The sequence below is a fragment of the Musca vetustissima genome, unplaced genomic scaffold, assembly GCF_032173495.1.
Source record: "Musca vetustissima isolate MV318-11 ecotype Yass unplaced genomic scaffold, APGP_CSIRO_Mvet_v1 utg34417, whole genome shotgun sequence".
In the NCBI taxonomy this organism is placed as follows: Eukaryota; Metazoa; Arthropoda; class Insecta; order Diptera; family Muscidae; genus Musca; species Musca vetustissima.
Window position 1 is genome coordinate 5,719 of NW_026884889.1, and position 10,172 is coordinate 15,890.

Sequence of the window (10,172 nt, forward strand, 5' to 3'; positions counted from 1 at the left end):
ATTTTCCAAGAAATTATGTTATTGTTAATAAATTTAAAAGAGATAATCATCCAACTGTTCAAAAATCGGGTAAAATGATCTTCCAAATAATGAGAATTTAATATCAAAGCAGAACATACCAACAAACAACGGTAAACCAAAAAACAGAACCAACAAAAGTAATGCCAAGTTTAATGTGCAAAAGTGTTTGAATGGTGTTGTAAAGAGTTTACCAAAAATAAATGTAATATGCAACACTTTTATTAAACTTTTTTATTCATAAATATAGTTTAGTTGATGTGCAATAATGCCTTAAATGTTTTCCCCATTTGGATTTATGGCTAAAATTTAGCAAAGCACCAAATATTAATCGAGCAACATTCATACACTTTTGCTCGCCACTGTATATAGAGAAAATCACAAAACAATCAGCCTTATTCTGGATATTCGCTTGGGAGATATCTCGCACACAAAAAATTTTCGCTTTCACATTCTCGCCTTATACTGAATGAATAGGGAGATACAAAAAATGCGAGATTCAGATTCGAGTTTTCGAAAATGGTGGTTGAAAAAAAGATTTGTGTTGCCATATTGTCTTATTCTGGATATTCGCTTGGGAGATATCTCGCACACAAAAAATTTTCGCTTTCACATTCTCGCCTTATACTGAATGAATAGGGAGATACAAAAAATGCGAGATTCAGATTCGAGTTTTCGAAAATGGTGGTTGAAAAAAAGATTTGTGTTGCCATATTGTAATTTAAGGTGTAATGTGCGTTGCCATATTGTTATTTAAGTTGTAATATGTGTTGCCCCATTGTAATTTAATATTGTAATATTTTTCAATAATTTATTTATTGATTTTTTTTATAAAAAATGGTTACTTTATATTGTTATTTAAAATGTATAACAATATAAATGTGAAATATCAAGAATCCACTGCGAAAAGTCTTTGTAATTTAAATTAATTAAAGTTTGGATGTATGGCAACGTTGTGTGAAACAGATGTTTTTTGTTTTGATATAATGCTTTACTTTACTTTCTATTTTGGTACAATTTTATATTAATCAATAATTAAAACAAGCCAATATCGTATAGTTATCAAATAACATAAGAAAATGGCTTTTATAGCTTTTTGGATGATGGCAGAAATTGCAAACGTTGAACAATGTCAAATAAACAAAAAAGAACACCGAATATATAGAAGAAATCTGCGAGATGCCAGTAATCCACTTGAGCTGCCGTAATGTTTGTAAGTCTGTTAATAAACAAAATACTAATATTTTAATTTATTAAAAAACATTTTTTGTAGGTTTGAAAAATATTATCGTGTTAATAAACCGGCGTTTAAATATTTGTTGGATATTTTAAGTTCCAACGTCCACCAATAAAAAAAGGCATTTGGAATTGCCCCAATATTGAAACTAAGTGCGGCGTTACGTTTTTTTTGCCGAAGGTGGCTACCAAAAAGGTGTCGGGAAGGATTCTGACGTGTCAATGGCACAATCCACCCTAAGTAAAGTGTTGGCAGAAGTGGTTAATATTTTCGAAGACCATCTGTGTAGCAGATGGATTAATTTCTGCCAAACGGAGCGAGAAAGAAGAACTACCGGAAACATGGTATTCCTGGTGTCATGGGTCGTATTGATGGGACACATGTCCGCATTATTGCCCATCTACAAAAAGTCATCTCTATTATAATAGAAAAGGATTATACAGCTTGAATGTTATGCTGGTAAGAATATGTGTAAAAAATCACAAAATTAATCATGATGACTCCTTATAGGTCTGCGATCACGATTTAAAAATTCTCTATGTTGATGCTTCCCATCCTGGTGCATGTCACGATACATTTATATAGAATGCAAGCGAGTTAAGATCTCATTTAGAGCAAGAATATTTGAGGGGTGAACGAAATTGCTGGCTTCTTGGTAAATTAACATAGAAATAATTGAATAAGAACCATATATATTTCATTACAGGAGATGCTGGATATCCGTTGGAGCCTTGGCTGATTACACCTCACAGATGTCCACAAGATGGGTCTACAGAAATTAAGTTTAATGAGATCCATTCGAAATGCCGAAATGTCATTGAACGCACTAATGGGGTTTTAAAAAACCGATGGCGGTGTCTTCTCGGAGCACGAGAACTGCACTATACCCCAAAAAAACAACTAAAATTACAAATGTTTGTTGTGCTTTGCATAACATTTGCCTTCATTTTAAGTGCAATAACGATTTGGATTCCATAGTTATTCCAAATAACGCAGGTATTCAGGAACATTATGTGACATCATTAGCCTCACCTCAATATTTATCTGCAGCTCAAAGCATACGCAATAATATAGGAAATACACTATAGAACTAAATGCATATCATTTCATACTGAATTTATTAAATATATATATAAAAAATAAAAAATCACAACTTATTTCTTAAATTAGCTATTTGTACTGGTGCTCCAAGGATTGTCTAATTTTTGTATTTTAGCTCCTCTATTTCCAAAAGGCGCTTATTTTTCTCAATTTTATCCTCGACTTCCTTTATTCTCAACTGTTGCATTATTGCATTATGACGCTTCTGTTCCTTTAGTACCTCCTTCTTTAAGTCATGAAGACGTTCAATAGCACGATAAATCCTTTTTTGATTTTGTTGTTGCTCCTCCATTGCTTTTAAAATATTTTTCTGAAGAGACAGGCCTTCACCCAAAATGTCTGATTGTGAGCTGCCTTTTGTCGTACGTAACGTTTTTGATCACACCAGACCTAATAAGTGGTAATTTGTAACATTTATTGTATTTTGAATATAAATTTATGTATATGTACCTTTTTCCATTCCACAACATTTTTTATTGGTGGTCCCGATGAATTTAACTTCGCTTCCAAATTGCGCCAAACACGGTTAAATTCTTCCTTGCTGCCATTATACATTTCTCGGGCAATATCTGCATGAGCCTGCATCGTCGCCACCAATATTTCCAGTTGTTTTTTATTTGTTATTTTTGACCTTTAAATGAAAAAAAAAATAATTTATAATTTCCAATAATAATATAACGATAATAAAATAAAAAAGAAATCTTCATTAAAATATGTGCTACTTACATTTTTTTGGTCAGATCCCCTTTTATTTTCTTGTGAATTTTCCCGCACAAATTGTCATCACATTCTCCTTTTTGTTTTCATTCAGAATACCAAATTTTCCAACAGTGCGAGATTTTTCACATTCGAACTTCGTTCAGAATAAGGCGAAAGCGAGAATGCGAAAAAATTCACTGTGAAATGCTGTTCAGAATAAGGCGAAAGGAAAAAGCGAGTAAATTCACGTGGAATTGACATCCAGAATAAGGCTGAATATAAAAGAAGGATAAAAGTGGTTAAGTTCGACCGAAACGAACATGTCGAGCCATATTCGCCAAAAAAAACGTAACCCTCATATTTGAAATTGTACAGGAGAATAAATAAATAATAAATTCAGATTTAGTAAAGCTATTATTTTGAAATTTAGAACTATAGTTTTGTTATAAACTAGTTTGGTTTTAAACTATACTTCTAAATAGCAAAATAGTAGCATTATTAAATCTGAATTTATTAAAACAAACCTTCTCCTATGAAATTTTAAATGTGAAGGTTACGGTTTTTTTGACGAATATGGCTCGATGTTATAGCGATTAAAAATTATGAACTGAAAATGAGTCGTGTTCCGCTTTATGTGGGATTATGCCAAAAAATTTAATTTACAGTCACGTTTGTTGGGAAAAATGCCTATAAAACCTTAAAACGTTGTAACTCCTTCAAACTTCTATCAAGTTTAAATATATATAGTACATATTATAGCAATAAATTAGTACATATTATAAAAATAAATTTTGTATATAATGCGAACGGGATATCCGATTTAATCAATCATTGTAAAACGTAACATTTAAGCCAATTCTGCTCAACCTTTGATGTTCTGCCTTCTGTAGTACCTAATTTGATGTATTGACAAATCATTGAGAAAACGACATTTTTAGAAAAAATAAAAAAAACATGAATGAAAAGTAATTAGCCATAGTTTATATCTATAATCAGAAAAAAGAGAATTTATTTTTCTATTTAGATCAGGAATGGAAAATTCAGTACAATAGTACTCTTTTCAGTACCTTTTTACCCAAAAAAATACCGTAGTACCCAGGTGACCATTTCAGTACCATTCCAAAACCCATGATATATATATACATTTTTTGGATTAGAATTTGTTATGGATTTGGCCGGCAAAAGTATTGCAGATAAAGATATTGATGTGATTGCAATTTTTTTCTTAAAAAAAATAATGGGCTTACGACATTAAATTAATTTATCAGTTCCAGTCTTTTTTTAACCGAATATGTTTGCTATCTCCTGAGGTATACAAATTGATGGCATTCTTAGTCGTCGTTATTACTTCAATAATTTCAAGAGCACTTTGGAGCTGAAATTCATGTTAGTTTGGGGTATATTGCCTTTGGAGAAAGAGGCAGTGAAATTAAAATTAGTCAATAGCATACGTATTCAAATGCAATCGAAAGAAGCAAGAATTCTCATATTATTACCATCAGAAAGATAGACTAAGTGATGATATCTTGAAAATCGGTCTTTATGAAACTGAATATTTTTTTTTTTTTATTTTCTTGAAAAAAAGTGTTATTTTATTAAAAAAAAAGTACTCTTTTGGTACCTTTTCACATTTTTCATCCCTGATTTAGACCAAAAAGTGATGCACGCCATTGATTTTAAATCAGTATTGGGCGAACCACCGGGCAAACATTACTAAACACACGAAGTGTGTCAACAAGAAAACATCTTAGTCTCGTCTGAGTAGTCATTGAAGTAGGTTGTGTGTCGCTCGTTTTCTCGAATACTTTATTTTACACTGAACGAAATGACTGATAAGTTTGAAGATGAATTTCTATTTGTCGAAAATTATTTCGGCGATTATGAATGTTTAATATGCCAACGCACATTATCGCGTTCTCTTACCTTGTTTTTGTAAAAAGGCATTTTTATTCCTGTCAGAAGGAGTGTCAAATGATGAGTGAAGAGGAAAAAGCGCTTCTATTACAACTTAAAAAACCGTTTTATGAAAGGTGTTTAAAGAATTGTGAGCAGGATAAAAATGAATATGTGTCTGGAGATACTTGCCTACTTCAAAAAAGGCTTCATTTGTAGTAGCAGCATCATTGGCAAAGCAATGCCGTCCATTTCATGATGGAATGTTTTTTTTTAAAGAAAAACATTTGGGAAAGGAGCTGAGTAATGTTGCCAGCTTTTAAAGGGAATTCCACTTTCGTCAAGAGCGATAAGACGTAGAACGGAAAAATCAGTGATTTCATCTATGCAAATATAAAAAATAGGGCTTAAGTTGAGTTTAGGGGCTCATCCCGGATTTTTCTGAAATCTTTACCAGAGGGGGAAGTCCATACTTCCCGAGATATGGGCCTTGAAAGTTCTGAAAATGCATGTGCATGTTACATTGGTATTTATGAGGCGATGTGAGGTAACATGTGTATTATAGCGTAGGTACACACAACTAATCACAATATTTCACTGCATTTATATACTTTACTTATTACATCAAGCGCGAGGGTCCTTTATCAATTGCAACTTTAAGGAAATTGCAGGAGTGGGGTTTGGTTCCTTACCCTGGAATCCTTAAATGTACCAAGGGACATTATTTAGAATTAAGACCATGTGCAGGTGGTGATGGTTGGATTTGGAGGTAAGTAGAGTATAATTTATGCATTTTTTATTGTAAAATTTTTTTCTTTAAGGTGTCAGAAAAGTTTCCGAGGCCGTCGACCTGGCAGGTGCAGCTACAAGCGTTCCTTACGAAAAGATACGTTCGTTGATAGATCGCACCTGTCCATATTCCAAATCCTTGTATTCTGCTTTACATGGATTAACAGGGGAAGCACTTTAATCGACGGCATCAAAGAAACGAAAATCAATAAGCGAACTGGAGTGGATTGGAACAACTTCTGTCGGGAAGTTGTCGTTTACAGTTCATTCCAGGTCCAGATTGTGATCGGCGGCACAGAAAAGGTAGTGGAAATAGACGAGTCTAAGGTCGGAAAGCGGAAATATAACAGAGGTCATTATGTTGAAGGGCAATGGGTTTTCGGTGGTGTTGAAGGGGAACCAATAAATGTTTTATTGTCCCTGTAGAAGACCGTTCCAAGGAAACCCTATTGCCTCTCATCAAAAAATACATTAGACCGGGAACAACAATAATCTGATTATTGGAGGGTAAGTATGAAATATTTATACATTTAACCATAGTAAAATATATATTTTTTTATATTTAGGCGTACGACACATTAGACCAAGAAGGCTATATCCACCATAAGGTGAATCATTCGCTCCATTTCGTAAATCCTGAAAATGGAGACAATACAAATACTATAGAGGGTTTGTGGCGCAATCTTAAGGAGTCTCTTTGTGGATATAACCGTAGAAAATTTTTTTCAACGGTTACTCCGAATAAAATGTTGTCCTTACGAACTTAAAATAGACGAAGTATTTGAGCACGCAACATCAATTTCTCCAAAAATTTAAGTCACTACTTACGGTATATCTAATAAGACGCAGAACGGAAAAATCAGTGATTTTTGTAAATTGTAAATATTTTTCTATATGTTTAGATGAATCGCAGATATCAGTGACATATCTCAACTGATTGTATGCGTAAAGACCGTTAATGAGAATTTGGAATGTCACGAAGAAATGCTAAAACTAATATCACTGCACGGTCATGCCAGATCCTTAAATATGTATAAAGCAGTTCACGAGGAACTGTTCGGATTTGCAGAAAAATGCAAATTTGTTCATTTGGTGCAAATGTTATGACAGGAAGGAATGATGCATTTATAGGTAATTTAATTAAAATTACCCGCTGTAAAAAATTTTGTTAGAAATCTTACAATTCTTATAGAACAACAAGAAAGAGAAAATATAAGCAGTTTTACCACAACAAAAAAGAGTGATATTGCCATAAAAGAGTGATATTGCTATAAAACCGCTTCATTTCATACACAGTCATGGAGTATTTAGAATTGTACGAAATTTTTAATTTCAAGCGCGAGGGTCCTTTATCAATTGCAACTTTAAGGAAATTGCAGGAGTGGGGTTTGGTTCCTTACCCTGGAATCCTTAAATGTACCAAGGGACATTATTTAGAATTAAGACCATGTGCAGGTGGTGATGGTTGGATTTGGAGGTAAGTAGAGTATAATTTATGCATGAGTTTTTATTGTAAAATTTTTTTCTTTAAGGTGTCAGAAAAGTTTCCGAGGCCGTCGACCTGGCAGGTGCAGCTACAAGCGTTCCTTACGAAAAGATACGTTCTTTGATAGATCGCACCTGTCCATATTCCAAATCCTTGTATTCTGCTTTACATGGATTAACAGGGGAAGCACTTTAATCGACGGCATCAAAGAAACGAAAATCAATAAGCGAACTGGAGTGGACTGGAACAACTTCTGTCGGGAAGTTGTCGTTTACAGTTCATTCCAGGTCCAGATTGTGATCGGCGGCACAGAAAGGGTAGTGGAAATAGACGAGTCTAAGGTCGGAAAGCGGAAATATAACAGAGGTCATTATGTTGAAGGGCAATGGGTTTTCGGTGGTGTTGAAGGGGAACAAATAAATGTTTTATTGTCCCTGTAGAAGACCGTTCCAAGGAAACCCTATTGCCTCTCATCAAAAAATACATTAGACCGGGAACAACAATAATCTGATTATTGGAGGGTAAGTATGAAATATTTATACATTTAACCATAGTAAAATATATATTTTTTTATATTTAGGCGTACGACACATTAGACCAAGAAGGCTATATCCACCATAAGGTGAATCATTCGCTCCATTTCGTAAATCCTGAAAATGGAGACAATACAAATACTATAGAGGGTTTGTGGCGCAATCTTAAGGAGTCTCTTTGTGGATATAACCGTAGAAAAAATTTTTCAACGGTTGCTCCGAATAAAATGTTGTCCTTACGAACTTAAAATAGACGAAGTATTTGAGCACGCAACATCAATTTCTCCAAAAATTTAAGTCACTACTTACGGTATATTTAATAAGACGCAGAACGGAAAAATCAGTGATTTTTGTAAATTGTAAATATTTTTCTATATGTTTAGATGAATCACAGATATCAGTGACATATCTCAACTGATTGTATGCGTAAAGACCGTTAATGAGAATTTGGAATGTCACAAAGAAATGCTAAAACTAATATCACTGCACGGTCATGCCAGATCCTTAAATATGTATAAAGCCGAGGAACTGTTCGGATTTGCAGAAAAATGCAAATTTGTTCATTTGGTGCAAATGTTATGACAGGAAGGAATGATGGATTTATAGGTAATTTAATTAAAATTACCCGCTGTAAAAAATTTTGTTAGAAATCTTAAAATTCTTATAGAACAACTAGAAAAAGAAAATATAAGCAGTTTTACCACAACAAAAGACGTATTTAGTAGAAGAATACAATCAACGTTTTAAAGATTTCAAACAAATAGAAAATATCATTGACCTCCATAACGATCCATTTTCTTGTCCCATTTTGGAACAGCATGAGGATCTTTTTGCTATTTAAAAATAATTAAGAGTAAGAGCAGAAATCGTATTTCAGATTTACACACAGAAAATCTGTTGTCCTTACGATCTTAACATAGACGAAGTATTTGAGCATGCAACAATTGGTCCAAAAATTTAAGCCACCACTTACGGTATATCTAATAAGACTTAGAACGGAAAATCAGTTATTTCATCTATGCAAATATAAAAAATAGAATACAAAATTGTAAATATTTTCTATATGTTTAGATGAATCACAGATATTAGTAATTTTAATTAAAATTACCCACTGTAAAAAATTTTGTTAAAAATATAGAAAATATAAGCAGTTTTACCGGAACAAAATACGTATTTAGTAGAAGAATACAATCAACGTTTTCAAGATTTCAAACAAATAGAAAATATCATTGACCTCCACAACGATCCATTTTCTTGTCCCATTTTGGAACATAATGAGGATCTTCACGAAGAATTGATAACAATGCGTATTGATGCGTCTTTGCCAATAAGTAGTGACTTGGATTTTTGGAGAAATGTATTAATGGACAAATATCGAAAAATTAAAAATATGATTTTGAAATTGTATTGCATGTTTGGGTCAACATATGTGTGTGAATCAGCTTTTTGCTATTTAAAAATAATTAAGAGTAAGAGCAGAAATCGTATTTCAGATTTACACACAGAAAATCTGTTGTCCTTACGATCTTAACATAGACGAAGTATTTGAGCATGCAACAATTGGTCCAAAAATTTAAGCCACCACTTACGGTATATCTAATAAGACTTAGAACGGAAAATCAGTTATTTCATCTATGCAAATATAAAAAATAGAATACAAAATTGTAAATATTTTCTATATGTTTAGATGAATCACAGATATTAGTGACATATCTCAACTGATTGTATGCGTAAAGACCGTTAATGAGAATTTGGAATGTCACGAAGAAATGCTAAAACTAATATCACTGAATGGGCATGCCAGATCCTTAAATATGTATAAAGCAGTTCACGAGGAGCTGTTCGGATTCGCACAAAAATGCAAATTTGTTTCTGTTTGTACCGATGGTGCAAATGTTATGACAGGAAGGAATAATGGATTTATAGGTAATTTAATTAAAATTACCCACTGTAAAAAATTTTGTTAAAAATCTTAAAATTCTTACAGAACTAGAAAAAGAAAATATAAGCAGTTTTACCAGAACAAAATACGTATTTAGTAGAAGAATACAATCAACGTTTTCCAGATTTCAAACAAATAGAAAATATCATTGACCTCCACAACGATCCATTTTCTTGTCCCATTTTGGAACATAATGAGGATCTTCACGAAGAATTGATAAGAATGCGTGAGTTTATGGTGAAAATTTTTAATAATTTAATTAAAAAATGAGTAGTAAAAGGCAACTACGAAGGTTAATACAAAAGGAGAAGGAAAAATACTTGGAACGATTAAGGATGTAGGAAGTAAGAGCAGCGGTAGCTCTTATTACAGATGAAGATTTCCGCAACAGAAACTATCCCCAACATCATAACAGTGCTTATTTAACAGTGAAGACTCCTTTTGAAACCATCAACACTTCAATGGTGACACAAG

General features: G+C 32.9%; 1 pseudogene; it reads left to right on the forward strand.

The window, feature by feature from the left end:
• The first annotated feature begins 1,376 nt into the window (after window positions 1-1,376).
• On the forward strand, window positions 1,377-2,343 carry LOC133331981 (putative nuclease HARBI1; annotated as a pseudogene).
• The last annotated feature ends 7,829 nt before the right edge of the window (window positions 2,344-10,172 follow it).